At 43.6% G+C, this 20,027-nt stretch overlaps 1 protein-coding gene and 1 pseudogene across 3 annotated transcripts in view; both read left to right on the top strand.

Annotated features, from left to right (window-relative positions):
• The window catches only part of CDKAL1 (CDKAL1 threonylcarbamoyladenosine tRNA methylthiotransferase), a 626,103-nt gene that overhangs the window by 581,129 nt on the left and 24,947 nt on the right, over positions 1-20,027 (top strand). The gene's annotated exons all lie outside the window — the stretch shown is intronic.
• Positions 1,313-18,766, top strand: LOC112309076 (protein arginine N-methyltransferase 1 pseudogene; annotated as a pseudogene).

Below are 20,027 nucleotides of genomic sequence, written 5' to 3'. Positions count from 1 at the left end.
TGTATCACATTTCTAAGCATCATTTGATGTCCTTTCTCTAACACAATTGTTAAACACTCCAAGAAGAGTACATAGTAATGACTTAACATTTGGAGAAAAGATAGGGGGTATTTATCTGGCCATATAATCCCAAAATTGTCTTAATATATGTGTTATCTTTTCCCTCAAAATAAATTGCAAGGACATGTTAATTAAACTTTGGGAGTAGTGACAAAGAGGGCACTATCATCAGTATTCTCGTTTAGCACGGTGACGCACTGCTGCCCAGACACGAGTGACCCCTCTCGTGAGCTTGACAAGTGCCTGTGAGGAATCTCTGTGCGCAGCGTCGGACTGATAACGGGCGGCGCAGACCGGCATCTGTCCGTACCCTGCCCAGGGCGTCGTCCAGCTCCGCCAGGAGTGAGCTCTGAAACTTGATAAGCAGGACCAGTAATGCTGGCTGTTATTTAAAAAAGAAACCTTACTTGGGGGTTGGAATGCCTGGGCAAGAGCGAACAGTAGAATTCAGCATTTAAATTAGATTGCTAGAATTGTGGCTTTTACTTCAGAAATTTTTAAAGGAATTTGACTTATTTTTGTTTTCCTACACAATGTGTTTTATAAGTTTGATTTTTAAATTGCCACAATAAAAGGGATCACGACAAATGGTAGTCGTGGGCAAACTAGTATTTCAAAGACCTGCCTGATGTAATTCCTTCGTGTACACCTATTAAAAAGGATGGCATTTTAAAACATCATCATTTATGATACATAAGTCAGAAAAAGTATTCCCCTTTTATTAGTTTCTTAACTGCAGTGTTACTTTCTGGAAGAGCAGCCCCACGTACATTGCATGGGACAGCCTCTTCCCCTCTGCGCTTCCTCCCTCTGCGCTTCCTCCCTCCGGCCTGTGAGATGGTGGTGTCCACTGCTACCACAGCCCTCCTCTGAGCTGGGGAGGCCCAGAGGTCCTGGGTGAGATGGGGTTCGGGACCCGGGGCTGCCGGCCCTCCGGGGCCTCTAGAAACACTCTTAGAGCGTGCGTGAGGCCAAAGAGTCAGGAGTATTGAGTCGGTGTTTACAGTAAGGGAAACATCGGGCAATTTATCACCATTTGTGACTTCATATAAATTAATGAACCTAGCTTTACGCTTCATTATTTGTCAGCTTTGGGGATATGCCAAACTCTGGGTGGAAAAGCCTTCTTTAATGAATTTGTCCTGATGTTAAAATGTTTTAGCTGATGATTATGAATGAAAATAAATTAAGCAAGAAGAGAACAGCTTCCAATTTTTACAGGATTTGGAAGTAGATGGTAGAGGTTATAATCATGTCTCAGACATTTGGGGCTCTTGGAACACTGATCAAGGTGTTGGCACTCTTGGAGGAAAACGATCAGCTGAACCCTGTGGGCGAAGCCTGGCCTGGAGGTCAGGTAGACCTGGGTTTGCATCTCTTCCTGCCAGTTTATCCTAGGCACGTGACCCCTGAGTTTTCGTTTAGTCTGTTATATGGGAATGATAATGTCTACCTCATGGGGTGTTGAATACTTTCATTAGTGTGTGTAACCTGTTTAATCTTATTGCTGGAACATAGGCAACAGTTACTAAGTGGTCATTGTCCCATTCCCTCAAATCTAGTTGCATCTAGAAAGAGTAGGCTCTGAAGATGCCTGATGTTAACAGTTTCGGTTTTGCTCAGTGTTTCACCGTGCCCGTGCCGTACAGAGACAGTGGAGGGGGTGAATGGCTCTGTGAGATGATCTATTTGGTGCTTGAGAACCAGCCCCATCAGAATTCATGTCTTTCTGAATTCTCTGTATGTTTCTGGGTTTTCTGGAATGGTAACCTCCCCTGCACCCTTTGTAAACAAATCTGGAAAAGCCAAAGCATCTAAAGCAATATATTATACGTAAAAATTGTTTTCCTTTGTAAGTGCATTTTCTTAATTGAGAATTTTATGATTATTCTTTAAGAATTTAGCCCCATGCTACTGTGGTCTTTCCTGCCTCGCATTAGGCCCGGTTGGCGTATTCTGACAAAGCTGGGGAGTGGCACAGCGGGTGGGGGCCGTGAGGTCCGGGCCGGGGATGCCACACTTGTGGCAGCAGACTTTGTGGCCTTTTGTGCAACTCATAGGTCCCCTGAACCTCGGTGGTCTCTGAGCTTCTGTGATTGAAATATTCCATTTGACGAAAATGGATTGAATGCCTACCCTGTGGCAGGACTTTGAATTCTGTAAATATTAATGGAAGACAGGCCTTGTATTTTCAAATAATAAGGGGTATATGCCCATCACATGGTGGAAAAAGAAAGCCATAATAAAGTCAGAAGGTTACTGCCCTCTAAGAAATTATAGTCTAGCGGAAACAACACATAGTCACATCTTTTTATGATTATTACTATTGCTCTTTTCAGTTTGGTTAGAGGAGTGGAGGAATAGAAGAAGGAGGGAATAGGAAAGAGAGACAAAATTAGCCAGATTCATAGTAGGGGAGATGAGAGCCAAGTGCTGCCTCCAACCTGATAGGGAGCATCGCTGAATAGGGATCATTTAAGGATCCTTCACTTCAGAAAAAGGTTATATGAAAATAATCCAGTGAAGGCAACATCGAGTTCAAAGGGATAAATATAAATCAAAGAAAGGATAGATCATAAATTTTCTCTGGAAGCTGTCAGTGGACTCTGTTCTCAGGAGAAAGAAGGGGTGGGGGAAGCATCTATAAGTTTCATAGATGGTCTAGGATGGTGATTCTCAAGTGTGGTCTCAGCAATATCTGGGCACTTGTTAAAAATGTAAATTCTTGGGCCTAAACCCAGACCTGAGGCAGGAATGCTGAGGGCAGCCCGAGGAAAACCTGCTTCAACCAGACCTCCGGGTAATACTGGCGCGTGCCGGAGTTTGAGAGCCCTTTTAGGAAAATGACTCTCAGGTGGGGAGAAACGTGTGATATTCATAAAAGCAATTTTAATATTGTAGTATAATTACACCAACTTTTTGTAGTGCTACCTTCAGAAAATCGAGTCAAACAATATCTCCTTAGATGGTGGAGACCATCTCTCATCTGTGTGTTAGTAGTTCTTCAGAAGGTGACTATAAAAATGGTGGGGGGGGTTTGGAGAACCAAGATGGCGGCGTAGGTAGACACACTGCGCCTCCTCTCACAACCAGAACTGACAGAGAATCGAATGGCAAGGAAGTCCGACACCAAGGAAATAAAAAACATTCATCCAGACCGGTAGGAGGGGCGGAGACGGGCAGCCGGGGTGGAGAGGACTCACATGGCCATGGCGGGACCGAGACTGGCGGAGTGTGGGACGAACGGGGCAGGCAGTCCGACCACTAGCAGACCCAGAGGCCCCAGTTCGAGCAGATAAACCGAGAGGGCCGGACTCAGAGTGGCCGAGAACAGGGCAGGCAGAGCGGCAGGTAGCACCCCGCGGCCCCACATTCGCGCACAGATAAACCGGGAAGAACGGCGGGGAGCGAAGCAGACCGCGTAACCCAGGGCTCCAGCGTGCGGAAATAAGGCCTCAAACCTCTGATTGAAAACGCCCGTGGGGGTTGGGGCGGCAGCAGGAGAGACTCCCAGCCTCACAGGAGAGGTCGTTGGAGAGACCCACGGGGGCCTGGGGCGTGCACAAGCCCACCCACTCCAGAACCAGCACCAGAGGGGCCCAGTTTGATTGTGGGTATCGGAGTGAAAGACTGAAATCCGGAAGAGAGTGAGGCGGGCGCCATTGCTCCCTCTCGGCCCCTCCCCCACGTACAGCGTCACAGCGCAATGACCAGTGTTACCCCGCCCCTGTGAACACCTAAGGCTCCGCCCCTTAAAGTAACAGACGCGCCAAGGCAAAAAAAAAAAAGGCCCAAATGACAGAACACTTCAAAGCTCCAGAAAAAATACAACTAAGCGAGGAAGAGATAGCCAACCTATTGGATGCACAGTTCAAAACACTGGTTATTAAGACACTCACAGAATTGGTTGAATCTGTTTGAAAACCAGATGAAAAAATGAAGCCTGTGCTAAGAGAAACAAAGGAAAATGTACAGGGAACCAATAGTGATGAGAAGGAAACTGGGACTCAAATCAATGGTGTGGACCAAAAGGAAGAAAGAAACATCCAACCAGAAAAGAATGAAGAAACAAGAATTTGGAAAAATCAGGAGAGGCTTAGGAACCTCCAGGACATCTTGAAACGTTCCAACATCCGAATCATAGGGGTGCCAGAAGGAGAAGAGGAAGAACAAAAAATTGAAAACTTATTTGAACAAATAATGAAGGAGAACCTCCCTCATCTGGCAAAGGAAATAGACTTCCGGGAAGTCCAGGAAGCTCAGAGAGTCCTAAAGAAGCTGGACCTAAGGAGGAACACACCAAGGTACATCATAATTACATTACCCAAGATTAAATGCAAGGACCTACATCCAAGATTACTGTATCCAGCAAAGCTATCACTTAGAATGGAAGGGAAGATAAAGTGCTTCTCAGATAAGGTCAAGTTAAAGAAGTTCATCATCACCAAGCCCTTATTATATGAAATGTTAAAGGGAGTTACCTAAGAAAAAGAAGATCAAAAATAGGAACAGTAAAAATGACAGCAAACTCACAGTTATTAACGACCACACCTAAAACAAAAACAAGAGCAAACTAGGCAAACAACTAGAACAGGAACAGAACCATAGAGATGGAGATCACATGGAGGGTTGTCAATAGGGGAGTGGGAGGGGGAGAGGAGGGTAAAGGTACAGAGAATAAGTAGCATAGATGATAGGTGGAAAATAGACAGGGGGAGGGTAAGAATAGTGTAGGAAATGTAGAAGCCAAAGAACTTATAAGTATGACCCATGGACATGAACTATAGGGAGGGAATGTGGGAGGGAGGGGGTGGGCAGGATGGACTGGAGTGGGGGGGGAAATGGGACAACTGTAATAGCATAATCAATAAATATATTCAAACAAACAAACAAACAAAAGAAAAAAATGGTGGTGGAGATGGAGGCAAAAGTTGTACGTGGGTGTGGAGGGCGTGGGGGAAGGCCGCAGTTGAGGGACAGGTGCCAGAGGAACAGGAACCTTGAGAAAAACACAGTTTTAAGATGTGAAGAGCATTGATATTTTTATCCAGCTCTCTTGTGGAACCTAAATTTGTGATCAGATAGCCTGTTCAATACGATGGTCTTCATATACAACTGTGGTTTCCTTAGAAAATTGCTGTGCTGTTGAGTCGTTCCACCTTAAGAAAACCTATGTGCAATCAGAACCTAGCATCACCTGTACCAAATCCATGGCCATTTGATACCATGAAAAACTACCCAAGAGCCATCGTCAAAGATTGGAATCAATGAATTGTTTTATCTCTATTATGGAAAATTTCTGTTGTTGAAATTTGGAAGCGTATTCACAAGTAGAGAGAATAGTATGATCTCACATACCCATCACCTACTTTATTTTTTTTAATTTTATAAAGATTTTATTTATTTATTTTTAGAGAGCGGAGTAGGGAGGGAGAAAGAGAGAGATAGAAACATCGATGTGAAAAAGAAACGTTGATTGGTTGCCTCTTGTACACACCCGACAGAGGGCTGAACCTGCAACCCAGGCATGCGCCCTGACCGGGAATCAAATCGGTGATCCTTTGCTTCACAGGACAATGCCCAACCAACCGAGCCTCACCAGTCAGGGGCCCACATGCGCTTTTAATAGTTATCAACTCATAGCTGATCTCTAATTTACCCCTTCCCCCCGGCTATTTTCAAGGAATTCTCACTTATCATTCCATTTCATCTAAATATATCAGAAAATATCTCTAAAAGATGAAGATCTCTTTTTAAAAAATCACAATCACAATGTATTATCATATCCAAAAATAATATTAATTCTTTATCCAGCAATATTCACGTTTGGCAGTTTTTTTAAACAGTTCATTTATTTTATTTTTTTATAATTGATTTGAGAGAGAGAGAAAGGTGGGGGGAGAGGGAGGGGGAGAGAGAATTTGTTGTTCCACTTATTTACGCATTCATTGGTTGTTTCTTGTATGTGTCCTTGACCAGGGATCAAACCCACAACATTGGCGTATTGGGAGGACACTCTAACCAACTGAGCTACCCGGCCAGGGCCTAAAACAGTTTATTCCAATCAGGATGCAGATAAGATCCATTCATTGCACTTAGTTGGTATATCTTACAAGTCAGTTTTAATATACTGTCTCTCTTTTTTCTCTTTTTGTACTGCAGTTTATTTGTAGAAGAAACTAGGTTGTCTGTACTGTGGCATTTCCCACAGTGTGGAGTTTGCTAATTGCATCATCTCATGCAATTTACCGGGGTTCTGTGTTGCCTGTTTGTTTTACAAATTAGTACTTAGACTTAGAGGCTTAATCAGATTCATATTTGAGTTTCTGCCAAGATTATTTCATATGGTGCTGTGCACTTCCATCACAAGGCATGTCTGCTGGTCCCCCTGTGTGGCGTCAGTGGTTGATGAGCATTGCGACAGTCACTGAGTCATTAGGGGTGGCAGATAGCGGCTTTCTGATTCGGTCTGTCCTTCCTCATGTGTTAGCTAAAAGTACTGCTACGACGACAAACTTTCTCTTGTCAATTTTTTTTACCATGAGGTACAGTTCATACAGGAAAGGTGAGAAAATGACTCAATCCTTACTCTCTGTCAGTTTTCAAAGTTTGTGTTGATTGCTTAGCATCTTCTAGAACTAACCAATGAGCTTGTTTTTAAGTATTACTCTAAACTTAGATTTCTATCTATGATGTGTTTTTATCCATTGCAGTTATTATACTTAATTGGTGCTCAAATGATTGCATTTTTGGACAGTGGAAGCTCATCAGATTGGTTCCTCAGTCCCATTGACGTAGATCTTGCAGTCTTTGACAGTTGAAAATATCCTTTTTCCCCCCATTGATGCTGTCACCCAAGTCAGCCTCAGGGGTTTTCTGTCTTACACCTCTGACTTCTTTCTCCCACACTGAAAGTCCCAGCTGCCTGTAACAAGGCAGGTCCTCACTTGCATTACCTTGTAATTCTCATACAACTGTCCAACAATACCCAGACCAACACTCACACCAGTACGTGATGGCCACAGACAGTTGAAGCTGTTGTGGTAGTTTCGCGGTTGTTTTTGCTCTTCGGGTCTATCGCTCCAGGGATGTACAGGCAAATAATGGTTTTAAAGTCACCTGAAATTATTCCTCTCCATATAGCTACATGAATACACAATTAAAAGCATTTGTTTCACTTTGTTTCCAATTTTTTAGAATTTTTTAAATTTAATTTTGTTTTATAATTATGTAAAATCTTTTGCAAAATTAGATCTACAAAGTCTGTTCTGAGGAGTTCACCTTCTACTTACTCCTGTCCCCCTCTACCCAGTCACCTACCTCCCTTACCTGTTTGAGCAATTATTGGTTTCTGTATCAGTTTTCAGTTTATTCTTCCAATGGTCTGATTTAACAATACAAATATGTGCACATATGTTTGTCACTTTGTCACCTCCTTCTTAGGTAAATTGTACACCCTTTTGCTATTTTCACTTAATATATCTTGACAGTTATTGCCTAGAAGTGTATGGAAATTCAGTGAATATTTTAGATGATTTTTGTTAGGCTATTAAACAATATACATGAAAGCCTATACTGCTCTAGTATCTGAGATGAATAATATTGTCCTGCATGAGATCCAACATCTTTTTGGTCAAAGAAAAGACAGAATTAATTACCTTAAAGACACTGTCAGGTCCTAAACCGGCAGGAGTGACTGCAGCACTCCGGAAGGCATTAAGGTGGCCAGAGAAACAGAAGGCCGTTTAGAAGGTGGGAGTGGTCAGCCACTAAGCAAAACAAAGAGCGTCTAGAAGCTAACGGTGGCGGTGTGAGTGCCTGCTTCCCGGAAGAGAGGACATGTGGGCCAATGGACTTCAAAAAGTCCATTTTTTCTCCAATCTCCATAATTTTTTTCATCCTACAAAACTGAAACTTTGTACCATTAAACAGCCCCCCAGCCCCTAGAACCACCATCCTACTTTCTGTCTTAGTGCGTTTGACTACTCTGGGTACCTCACGAAAGAGGAATCAGAGTCTTTGTCTTTATCTGACTGGCTTATTTCACATGACTTCCTCAAGGGACACCCATGTTGCAGCACGTGTCAGAACTTCCTTCCTTTCTAAGGCTGAGTCCTATTCCACTGTGTGCGTGTATCGCATTTTTTTTACCCGTTTACCTGTCAGCGAACGTTGGGGTTGCTTCCACCTTTTGGCTCTTAGTAGTAACGCTGTATGAATGGTTATACAAATATCTCTTTGAGATCTTGTTTTCAGTTCATTGGGGTACATGCCCAGAAGTGGCACTACTAGATCATATGGCAGTTCAACTTTTCGCTTTCTGAGGAACCACCGTACTGCTTTCCACAGTGGCTGTACCGTTTTACATTCCCTCAGACAGTGCACCAGGGCTCCAGGGTGCCACATCCTTGCCAACACTTGTTACTTTCTAGCAGGTTTTGTTTGTTTGTTTTGGTAGTAGCCTCCCTAATGGGTATGAGGTCAAACCTGGATTTTTAAGTCCAGGTCCATATAGCCTTGCCTTTTGAATTGCAAGAGTCTTATTTGGTCATTTCTGGATAGTAATGTATATATATATTACAGTTACAATTACAGTTCCTGTGATCTTTGACAGCTGGCTTTCCTGAACCACAGATTCATCATCTGTAATGTGGACACAGCTGATTCACAGAGGATTAAATTAGATAATGTGGACAAAGTGCCTGTGCATAGTAGTTATATTAATATTTAACGAGAGGGTTCAGTCAGTACAGCTTTAAAAAACAGTGGATGTGATTTCCACTTTTGGAAAAGTGGATTTCCTGGCTTTTATTTTAATTTTTTTTACTTTGCATTTTTTAAAAAGTACTTTGCTTTCATTAGTTTTCACTCTGTAATATTATGTAGCAATTAAAAACATGGATTCTAGATGCAGATTGTCTGGATGTGAATCCTGTTTCGCCACTTACAGAAATATGCCGTTGGGCAGCTTAGCCTCTCCCCACCTCTGTTCTCTCTTCTGTAAATGGAGATAATGGTACCTATTTGTAGGATTTACATAGAAGTGGCTGAGCAGTCAATAAATGTTGGCTACTACTAATGTCATCATTATTAATTTGTGATTCATGCCAAGGCATTGTTTTATTCTAAGCAATGGAAGGTAAGAATTGTACAGCCTTTTATCATTTTGGCTGTTGTGCTCATTAGCCACAATTTCCTACAAAATGGCAGATGAAAGCAGGCCACCTTAGGAAGTTACTCCACGTAACGAGAGTGACACAGTAATAGAGCGAGCCTCAAGAACAGTCTTGGAGCATTGGCTGTTCTTACAAACATTTTGTCCTCTTATTCTTTACGCCCCTTTTTAAAAGAGACCATTCTAGAATGGAGAGCTGATCCTACCATTCCATTTCTCCCAGATGAAGGGAACGCTGCCCTAGGGGGCCTGGCTGCCACCTGTTTCTCATCTATGGGGACTTTGATCCTAATAATGGATTCACTTGAGCAGTTAGATAGCTCAGCACCAACACAGCCAACTGTGCTTGGAAAGGAAGAAGTTTGCAAGGGTGGCATGGTTTGCCTCATTAGCAGACAAAGAGCCAGGAGGATATTCAGGTGTATTGAGTTTTATGTACAAACCATACTATATTTTCAGAGCTTTGACCCTTAGAAAAGCACCGTTAACATGCTTTCCTCTCCATCTAACATTCATTTCCAAAACCACTGAAGTGAAAGGGTCTATTAGTTCAGGGCCAGATTTGAAAGCACATGAAAACTGCATTCATGAGGTTAAGAAATGGCTTAATAATTAAGTTAAAACAGTTGAAAGTGGATCTAATTTCAAACAGATCAGCTAACCGTGTTAGAGGCAAATAAGGGTGTGTTCCTTCCTGTTTTCCTTCCACCCCAAAGATATTGGCTCCAATCCCAAGCAGTTTTTGTAGTTTCTTTTCTTTTTCTTCATTGGCCATATGTTAAAGTGGTGTCACAGTTAATACCATAGTACATTTAATATTTAGTGCATTTCTTTCTTTCATATTGCCTCTAATTAGTTTCTTTTGTAGGCTCGTTAAGAAATATTTGGGTTTCAGTCTAGATACATAGTTTCTGTTCTGTGCTGCTGGGTTGTGTTTTAATTGGGTATTACAGCCGAACTAGTGTGATTGTGTCAGTTCAAAATGTGTTTGGTATGTTTGCAGTATCTTTCATGTAACAATTTGAGTACCATCCAAAGCATCTTTAGAGCTAGCTGCTGCTAAACAATTAGCCTTCATTTCATTTCCCTTGCTGATTTCCAATCACTGGTGATAACTTTCCTCCTCATGAGGCTTGTAGCTGGGGTATGGTGAGGGGAATTGCGTGCATCAAGGAACTAATCGTGACTTCCATTTAGTGAGCCTCTACTATGTGCTTGGTGTTAAGGTTTTTTATCAGTATTATCTCAACTTACTATTCTAGCCCAGGCTAAGGCAGCTAGACCACATGAAGTATTCTTTACATAACTGTACACACTCACAAAGAGATGTCTTAGAGGTGAGATTGGGCTTTCCTACCTCTCTATCCTTTGCCCACATTGAGGTGTGGGGGGAGAGGATAGAAGGAACAGTGGGCTCAGCATGAGCAAAGGCATAAGCAAACACCCAGAGCAAAAAATGGCTGAGGGCAAGAGAAGAGAATCAGCCCACCTGAGCCTGAATTACTGACACATATACAACATTCTGGTAATACCTGGCTTCTGATATGTTTTAGCATTTATGAAACAAAATAGTATTATCTAGGCACTAGACTAAACATTGGAGATAGACATAATGAAAGTGACCTTGACCTTTGAGGAGACTTTAGTCTGGATGTTTTTCTGGTAATATTGCTATTCTATTGTGGCCCTTTTAGGGAGGGACTGGGGTGAGAGAGAAGGTCTTACTATGGAGGTTCACTAGCTGCTCTTGGCAACATAATTGCCATTGTGGTTAAAGTTTTATGGGTGATTTTTACCAAATCTAAATGAATTCATTAGGAACAGAAGCTTCCTCATGAAAATCAAAGCCATACTTCTGAAACCCCCAAACCCAAAAGGCCATCAAGCCCGATGTCCTAGTGTCTGGGACCGGGGGTACTCCAGGAGAGTACTAGGTCCTGTGATGGCGTAAGCCCAGCTGTCCAGAACTGCTGCCTCGTGCTCTGACTTTGACTACATTACTTTTCCTTCAAATGTCTTCACTTTTATTTGGCCAATAATCGTAAGTGCCACATATGGCAGTATGCCTCAGCTTGTCTGGGACGGTCCTGGTTTATATCCGTTGTCCCAACGTAATTATTAATAGTGCCCTTTTTTACTCCCCAAAGTATCCTGGCTTGGATGATGAATTATGTGGTCACCCTGTCAATCCCAAAGCAGACCCAAGCACTGCTTGGGATATGGAAGTCTAAGATGTGATTCTTGTCCTCCAAGAGATGCAGGTCTGGTTAGGAAGAGAAGATAGGCGCATTGAAACAAAATCTATAGCACAGCAAGAGCCAAATTAGATGGCATCAGATCATAAGGGACTGGGAGATGGGAGACCTCTGAATACTTGCGGTTTCAGGAAATGTATGTGTCCGAATTCTTTGCAGACAACAGAGAACAGTTCAGTTAGTTTAAACGGGAAGGGGTTTAGAAAGGGATAGTGCACAGAATTGTTGAAAGGGCTGGGAAGTAGACTCTTCGCTGAGTTTTTCAGGGAAAAAAACCCCCAGAACCACACAGAGGCTGCTGGTAAGAGATGTTACTTCTGCCCCCTGCCCAGCAAGGCAGAGGTCCCACACCCCATCCACTTCCTCACGGGGTTGGCCTCCTAATCAGCGTCGCACGTATGTTGCATCTGAGGATGGAACCTGAGTCTCAAGTGTGCACCCTTGGGAACAAAGGAGGATGGGAAGTGTTCCTTGAATCTATACTAGTAAGGTGGAATTTACAATGTGGAGAAAAGAGTGTTCAAACAGTTTCTACTACAGAGGGTATTATGGATGTGGTAAGATTAGAACCAGATTTAGCGGATCATCAGGCAAATGAAGAAGAGAGTATTTCTCAATGAGAAGTTTTTCTCAAAGTGACATAATATGCACAGGAATAAATCTGACTTTATATGGACATCCATAAGGAGATGTGGGCAGTTGGCAGGCAGCGGAAAATCATGTTCTCTAAAGAGTGGAGCCTCTGGATTTTGAAGTCAAATAGAAAACTTACAGCTAACACTTTAGACAACGAAACACATGTGTTAGGCTGTCCTACAATAACAAATTAATTCTGAAATCTCAAGCCTAACACAACAAAGGTGTATTTCCGCTCATGTTACAAGACACCTGTAGTACTTAGCGGGCAGTCTGGAATCAGGGACTGTCTGTCCCATGCAGTCACTCGGGGACCCGGGCTGGCTGCGCGAAGAGAAGCATTGAGGGACCAGGCTTTTCACTGCCTTGACACTGGGATGGCGAGTGGCATTTCCTTGGATGTCCATTAGCCAGAACTGTTCATGGGGCCCCACCTAACTTCAAGAGTTTGGGAAATACATAGTCCTGTATAAATAAGAAAATGCGGGTGAATACTAGAAGTTTCCACCATGCATGTCGGAAAGTTTTTGAGCCTGGGCAGAACTGTGAAGAAAAGCTCATAAGAGCAGGGCTACCTGTCTGTTCCACAACCAGCTCCAGGCCCCAGCGCACTGCCGGCTCAGAGTTGGTGCTGAGTTTGTTGAATGAACTTGGCTTTCAGTGACACGCAGGGTGGAATGGATGGCTTCCTGACCAGAGCCTAGGAAGCTGAAAATGTATAAATAGGTCAAAATTTTCTGTTACTTCAAATTAGGAAATTAATATATTTTTTAAGGGATAAAAAATATAGTCAAGCCACCCAACCTGCTCTTTGAAGTCATTTGACATGTCGATAAGCAGATTGCCAAAGCCCCTTTTTAAACCGGTGATAATCTTGCAGATTTCAATTATCTTCATGGGCACCGTGAGGATGTGTACTTTAGAGCTGGGCATGCTTAATTTTCGTTGTCTTCCCTTGTGCTTTGCAGTGCTGAAAGTGATAGCTCGTTTCTCCTGTCACACTCAGGGTATCGACTTTGAGTTGTGCCTAAAGCAGTACAACCATGAATGTCTTTGTTTCCCATCATAGTTTGCAATGTTTTAAATTTAAAGGGCTCGGAGAAACAAATTTTCTCCTGTCCCACTATCTGCCTGATGTAATTCAAACATCAACATTCAAGCCATATGTCAAGTTGACAGTTATCTGGTAGGAAGTCAACCTATAAAAATCAGATGCAGTGCCTTTCAGACTTGCCACCACTTGAGAGAAATCCAGGGACCAGAAAAGCAAAGCACTATTGCAGGTATTCTTTACCACCATCATCTTTTCCTTTTATAGGGTCCTGGCTCCCAGGACTTCTTCCTCCTAAACATCCTTTTCAAGAGAATCAGGTACCCCTTAACCAGGGGTCCCCAGCCCCCGGGCTGCAGACTAGTTCTGTCCGTGGCCTATTAGGAATCGGGTCGCACAGCAGGAGGGGCATGTCAGGCGAGTGAGTGAAGCTTGGCTGGCATTACTGCCTGAGCGCATCCTGTCTTCGCCAACCGCCATCCATGGAAAAATTGTCTTCCATGAAACTGGCTCCTGGTGCCAAAAAGATTGGGGACTGCTGCCCTTGAGCACATGAACTTGGGGGTCATGCTGTGTGGATTTGGAATTTTGGCTCTGTTCTTTACTAAATGTGCAATCATTGGCTGCTCACTCTCTAGGTGTGTTTCCTATTTTATAAATTAGGGTAATAGAATCTATTTCATAGGGTGATTTTGACATTGAAGTGAGATAAAGCATGGGAAGCATTCAGAGCTGTACCTGGCAGAGAGGAAGTGATCGATGACCATGTGGTGTGCAATCGGCATGGTGATAGCCAGTGAAGATTTATCTAGGCCATTCAGTCAAGATCCTAGAAACGTCGCATCCATGGGCATGGGTTATGTTTTGCCCAAATCACATACATACCATGAGAAGAGGATTTGCTCGGTGGTCTTTTCAAGCACATTTATAACCAGCAACAGCATTTGTAAAGTATAGTTCTATGCCTAAAATAAATACTTTGTGATTGTGATTAAGTTCCCCTTTTTGATTGACTTTGAATTGCTCTTTCTTTTCTGTTATCCTTCAGATGAGGCCAGCTCCTCTGCACAGTCACAGGGCATCTGTGGTGCCCAATAGCGTTGTTTGCTACGGATCTTCTTTTAAATACTCTTTAGGGAGATGAGTTTCTGTTCTCTGTCCTATCTTACCTGAAAGTAAACACAGTCTTCCTAACCAGTGTCCTTGTTTCCACCCCGTGTACAGATCAGATCATGTCTCTCTTCTGCTCACACCCATCAAAAATTCCATATGACCCACCATATGAACCCAAAAATTAAAAGCAGGCACTCACACACATACTTGTGTACCGATGTTCATAGCGGCATTATTGACATAGGCAGAAGGTAGAAGCAACCCAAGTGTCCATCAACAAATGAGTCGATAAACAAAATGTGATATATACAAATGGTAGAATTTCATTTATCCATAAAGTTCTGATACATATTTTGCCACATGGATGAATCTTTTTTTAAAAATTATTTTATTGTTCCATGGATGAATCTTGAAAACATTATGCTAAATTACATAGGCCAGACAAAAAAGAACAAATATTATATGACTCCACTTGTTTGAAAGATATAGAAGAGGCAAATTCATAGAAACAGGAAGTAAATTAGAGGTTGTCAGGGGCGTGAGGAGTTATTTCTTAGTGGTTACAGAGTTTCTATTTGGAGTGTTGAAAAAGTCTTAGAAATCTACAGCAATGATGGCTATTCAACCTGAGGATTGTAATTAATGCCACTAAATTGTGCACTTAAAATTATTAAAGTGGTGAATTTTATGTTATCTATATCTTAACACAATGAAAAAATTAAATTAAAAAGAAAAGCAGGTAGGGCTTTCCAGCCACACTCAGAGCGGAAGCGGAAGCCGGCGTCCCTGGGATAGCCTGTCGGGCCTGGTGCCTCGGCCCTCAGTGTTCGATAACCTTTGTCCCCCTCGTGCACGCCGTTCTAGCTACACTTGCCTTCATGCTGCTCCTTGAATTCAAACGCACCAGGCAGCCTTCCTCAGGAGGCCTTTCCATTTGCAAGTCCCTCTATTTAGAGTGAGCTTCTCTTAAACGCCTGTATGACGTGTCTGTCATCCCCTGCATTCCCATCTCTGCTAAAACACCACCTTATCAGTGAGACTCTCCTGAGTATCCCCCTGTAAAATGCCACCTCCATCATCTGTCACAGCCTGGTACCCCCTATCCGTACTCTATTTTTCTCCACAATACAACTCCTGATCAGTCACACCAAATATTTATGTTTCTTTGTCTCCAGTTATGAAAATGGAAGCCCCATCCATGAGGGTTGGTACATTGTGCTTTACCTGTGTCCTTAATGTCTAGAACAGTACCTGGCATGGGGCAAATGTTTAGTAAATGTCTATTGAGTAAATGAACGAATGTATTTGTCCTGGAGATGTATGTACATCCCTTACTAAAAAGGGGTGCAGGACCAAATATATGGTCACCTTATATCGTCAGTTAACTGTACCATGAATGCCTCATGATAATCAATCACAGAACCTTAGTGGAGTTCAGCCAGTCTGGACCAGGCTTAGTCGCGTATCTGCAGTCAATGCAGGGTAGCTGAGCAGCTCTTCTAGTCTCGGTGGGCTTGCCGACAGGTCTGACAGTTCAGCTGCCGGGTCTAGGTGGCCTCAGCTGGGCCCCTGTGGGTGACTCCGCTCTGCCCCATGCTCCTCATCCCATAAGAAGCTATCCTGGGTACGCTCCTACGGTGAAGGCAGAGGAAGAAGAGCAAACAGAAACGCTCAAGTCCTTTTCAGGCCACGGCGTGTATTATGTTTGATAACATCGCACTCGCCAAAGTCAGTCACGTGGTCAAGACCAGGGAGAGCGTTACTTGGTCATGTGATAGAAGGCACAGACACAGGAGGTATGAAGGTTCGGACCTTTACTATATTCATTTGGCCACACCCTATGAAGTCCAAGTGTTGTTGCTCGTGGGTGACGCATCTTGTACCCCACAAGAATTCATGTTCTTCCTCCAACTTAGATCCAGTCACTCCAGCTCTTCAGCTCAGCCTCATGTTTTTAGACGGTGAGTTGTAGAACAGGAAGGGTAGTTATTTTTTTAAACAACTCATTTTTCACATAAAGAACCCAAAATGTAAAAGGAGAAGTTAAGGCATTTTCTCATGGATCTCTACTGGGAAACATCTAAGTTTTCTAGAGGATGCTGTTATTCTCTGAAATGTTTGTGCCTAACAGCTCTACTCAGCATTATCACCCACGGGGCCTGTGTTGGGCAGAAAAACAGCCCCACTGGTACCCATGTCCTAATCCCAAAAACATGTGAACATGCTGTGAACCAAGGGATTGAGTTGCACAAGGAATTAAATTTACTTATCAGTTGACCTTAAAATAAAGACATTATCCTGGATTATCCAGGCAGGCCTAGTGTAATCAAGATAGTCCTTAAAAATAAAAGGGCATCTCCATACTGCTTTCTAAACTGCATCTGCCTTTTGACACAGATCCCTTTTCTGGGACTGTAGCCAAAGGAACCGAAAACATTAATTCAAAAGAATATGAGCACCTCAATGTTCATTGCAGAGTTATTCACAATCACCAAGATGTGGAAGCAGCCCAAGTGTCCATCAATAGATGAATGGACAAAACAACTATAGGACCTTTACACAATGGAATACTACTCAGCCATAAAAAAGAAGAAAATTATACCCTTTGTGACAGTGTGGATGGATCTGGAGAACATTATGCTAAGTGAAATAAGCCAGTCAGAGAAAAACAAATACCATATCATCTCACTCATATGTGAAATCTAATGAACAAACTAAACTAACAAGCAGAATAGAAACAGATAGAGTGTATGATGACAGCTCAGGGTGGGAAGGTTAGCAGGTGGAGAGAGGAAGCAAATAGGAAAAAGACTCATGGACGTGGACAGCAGTGTGGTGATTGTGGCGGGGAGGCGGGGAAAGGGGTTGTACCTGAAGTAAATGATAATGGAAAAAATACAATTAAAAAAAAAAGAAAAGAGCAGCAGGGCAATCAGAAGTCAGAGTGAAGAGAATTCTAACTTTGGAAGATGGAAGGGGGTCAGGAGCCAAGGAATGCAAGCTGGAAAAGGCAAGAATACAGACCTCCTCTAGAGTGTCCAGAAGGGGGGTGACACCTCATTTGCTTGTAGTCCAATGAGACTCATTCCAGACTGGTGAGCTCCGGAGGGGTAAGATGATAAGTTCGTGTTGTTTTAAGCCACTCAGCGTGTGATAATTTGTTACTGCAGCCTTAGGAAATGAATACAGAGACTGATGTTATCCCACAGAACCCAAGTAAAAAATGAGAAAATGTGTTATTGACAAGTGAGTGGCCAATTATATCCCATCCATTTTCCACATTGGGCAGTAACTTTTTAAAAGGTGGTGGGGAACACCTTAGGAACTGAGAGATGGAAGAGGAGTGTTAAAGAGGAGAAAAGGCAGGTTACTTACTGGGACCGATCTTAAAAAAGAAAGCGGTTGAGGGGGATCTCAGCAGCTTGAGGAGTAGGTGAAGGTGGCCACAGCCAAGGCCACAAACTACATCAGGGAGGTCTCCTGTGGCCAAGCAGGAAATAGCAAGAAGCCCAGAGCTGAGGACATGACGTCCAAAGATTACTACTTTGACTCCTGTGCTCACTTTGGCATCCACGATGAGATGCTGAAAGACAAAGTGTGCACCCTCACCTGCCGCAACTCCACGTGTCACAACCGGCACCTCTTCTAGGACAAGGTGGTGCTGGGCGTGGACTTAGGCACAGGGATTCTCTGCGTGATTGCTGCCAAGGCTGGGGCCGCAAGGTCATCAGTATCTCTGATGATGTGGTAAAGATCGTCAAATCCAACAAGTTAGACCAAGTGGTGACCATCATCAAGGGGAAGGTGGAGGAGGTGGAGCTTCTAATAGAGAAGGATGACATCATCATCAACGAGTGGACAGGCTACTACTGTCTCTTCTGCGGTCAATGCTCAACACTGTTCCGTGCCCAAGACAAGTGTCTGGCGCCTGATGGCCTCATCGTCCACGACTGAGCCACACTGTATGTGACAGCCATCAAGGACCACAGTACAAAGACAAGATCCACTGGTGGGAGAAAGTGCATGGGTTTGACATGTCTTGCGTCAAAGTCGTGGACACCGAGGAGCCCCTGGTGGATGTAGTGGGCCCCAAGCAGCTGGTTGCCTGCCTCTTAAAAGAGGTGGACATCTACACTGTGAAGGTGGAAGAGCTGACCTTCACCTCTCCCTTCTGCCTGCAAGTGAGTGGAAGGACTACATGCCTGCCCTAGTGGCCTGCTTCAACATCGAGTTCACCCGCAGCCACAGAGGACCGGCTTCTGCACCAGCCCTGAGTCGCCATACTCGCACTGGAAGCAGAGTTGTGCTACATGGAGGACAGACCACCTGACAGTGAAGACAGGTGAGGAGAGCGTTGGCACCATTGGTATGCAGCCCAGTGCTGAGAATAATCACAGCATGAACTTCACCGCTGACCTGGACTTCAGGGGCCATCTGTGTGAGCTGTCCTACTCCACCAGCTCCCAGATGCACTGAGGCGGTGCCTGGTTTCTCCCACCGCAGCCAGGCCAGCCGTGCACGGGCCGAGGGGCTGTGGCATTAGGTGGTTCCTACCCCCCTTTTCTCTCCTTTCGTCAGAAGGAGGTTTTAGGGGCCTGGGCCCAGGGTGCAGGGAGTTGGGGGGAGGGTACATTGTGACCATGTTTTTTGTAACTTATGTTTTTATATGGTTACATTTATGCCAATAAATCCTCAGCCGGGGGGGAAAGGCAGTTGTTAGGGAGACAACATGGAGAGTTAATGTTCTCAGGGAGTCCTGACTCCGCAGCTTGTGCCCCACACCCCCAGACTCCTTGTTCTACCTTTGACCAAACCCTGCCCCACGCCGCTCTCCACTCTGAACCCTGCTAGAGCTTCTAACTTCAATCACATAAACCTTGATGCGAACTTGAGATTGACCCCTGCTTGCAGTGATTTCTGTAGTCCGGGTGATACCCTCGAGAGTGCAATTGCGGGTCGTCAGGTGTGCGCAGCCTCCACCTTACCAGACAATGCCCCCGTTTCCCAAAGTGGTCGTGGGGATTTGTTGCACCAGCCCCGGCCTCTGCACTCTCTTCCACTCTTGGTGCCGGTAGGCCTCTTGCTTTTTGCCAGCCTGGCGTATGGGAGTTTATATCTCACTGTGTTTTTAACTTGTTTTTCTCTAATTATAAATGAGGTTGGGCACATTTTAACATATTTATTGCTTTCTTTATATATTCAGATTTCCTCGTCAATAAAGGGTCTGTGTAAGTCTTTTGCTCATTTTCTTCTATTGATTGATACCATCTTACTGAATTTTAGGATTTCTGTATATAAAGTTAGCTCAAATGGAAGCAAGTGTGTTTTCCCAGTTTGTGGTTTGTATTTCAACCTCATTGGGGTGCCCATAGAACTGTGTGTAATTTTGTGATTTAAGAATGATTTTCCTACCCCTGTGGATTAGAAAGGTTTTCTGCCCATACTGCCTTCTAAATTTTTGCAGTCTTGCCTTTGCTAGCTAAGTAATCAATCTACCTGTAATTGGTTTTTAAGCATAGTAGGTAGGTGTTAAATTTCATTGTGTGCATAATCAATTGTTCTGGAAACTTTTCCTGAAAGTCTACCTTTCCTTGGTCTACAATACCTGTTATGAATAACACTTCAACTTTTATGTGAATCAGTTTCTAGCCTTCTACCTGGCATCTTTTTGTATTAATTATCTCTTGCTGTATAACAAACTACCTCAGAGTCTAGCAGCTTAAAACAACAAACATTT

This window comes from Desmodus rotundus, chromosome 3, assembly GCF_022682495.2.
Source record: "Desmodus rotundus isolate HL8 chromosome 3, HLdesRot8A.1, whole genome shotgun sequence".
In the NCBI taxonomy this organism is placed as follows: domain Eukaryota; kingdom Metazoa; phylum Chordata; class Mammalia; order Chiroptera; family Phyllostomidae; genus Desmodus; species Desmodus rotundus.
Note: the sequence above shows the minus strand (reverse complement) of the source record. Positions and strands in the feature narration are given on the sequence as shown.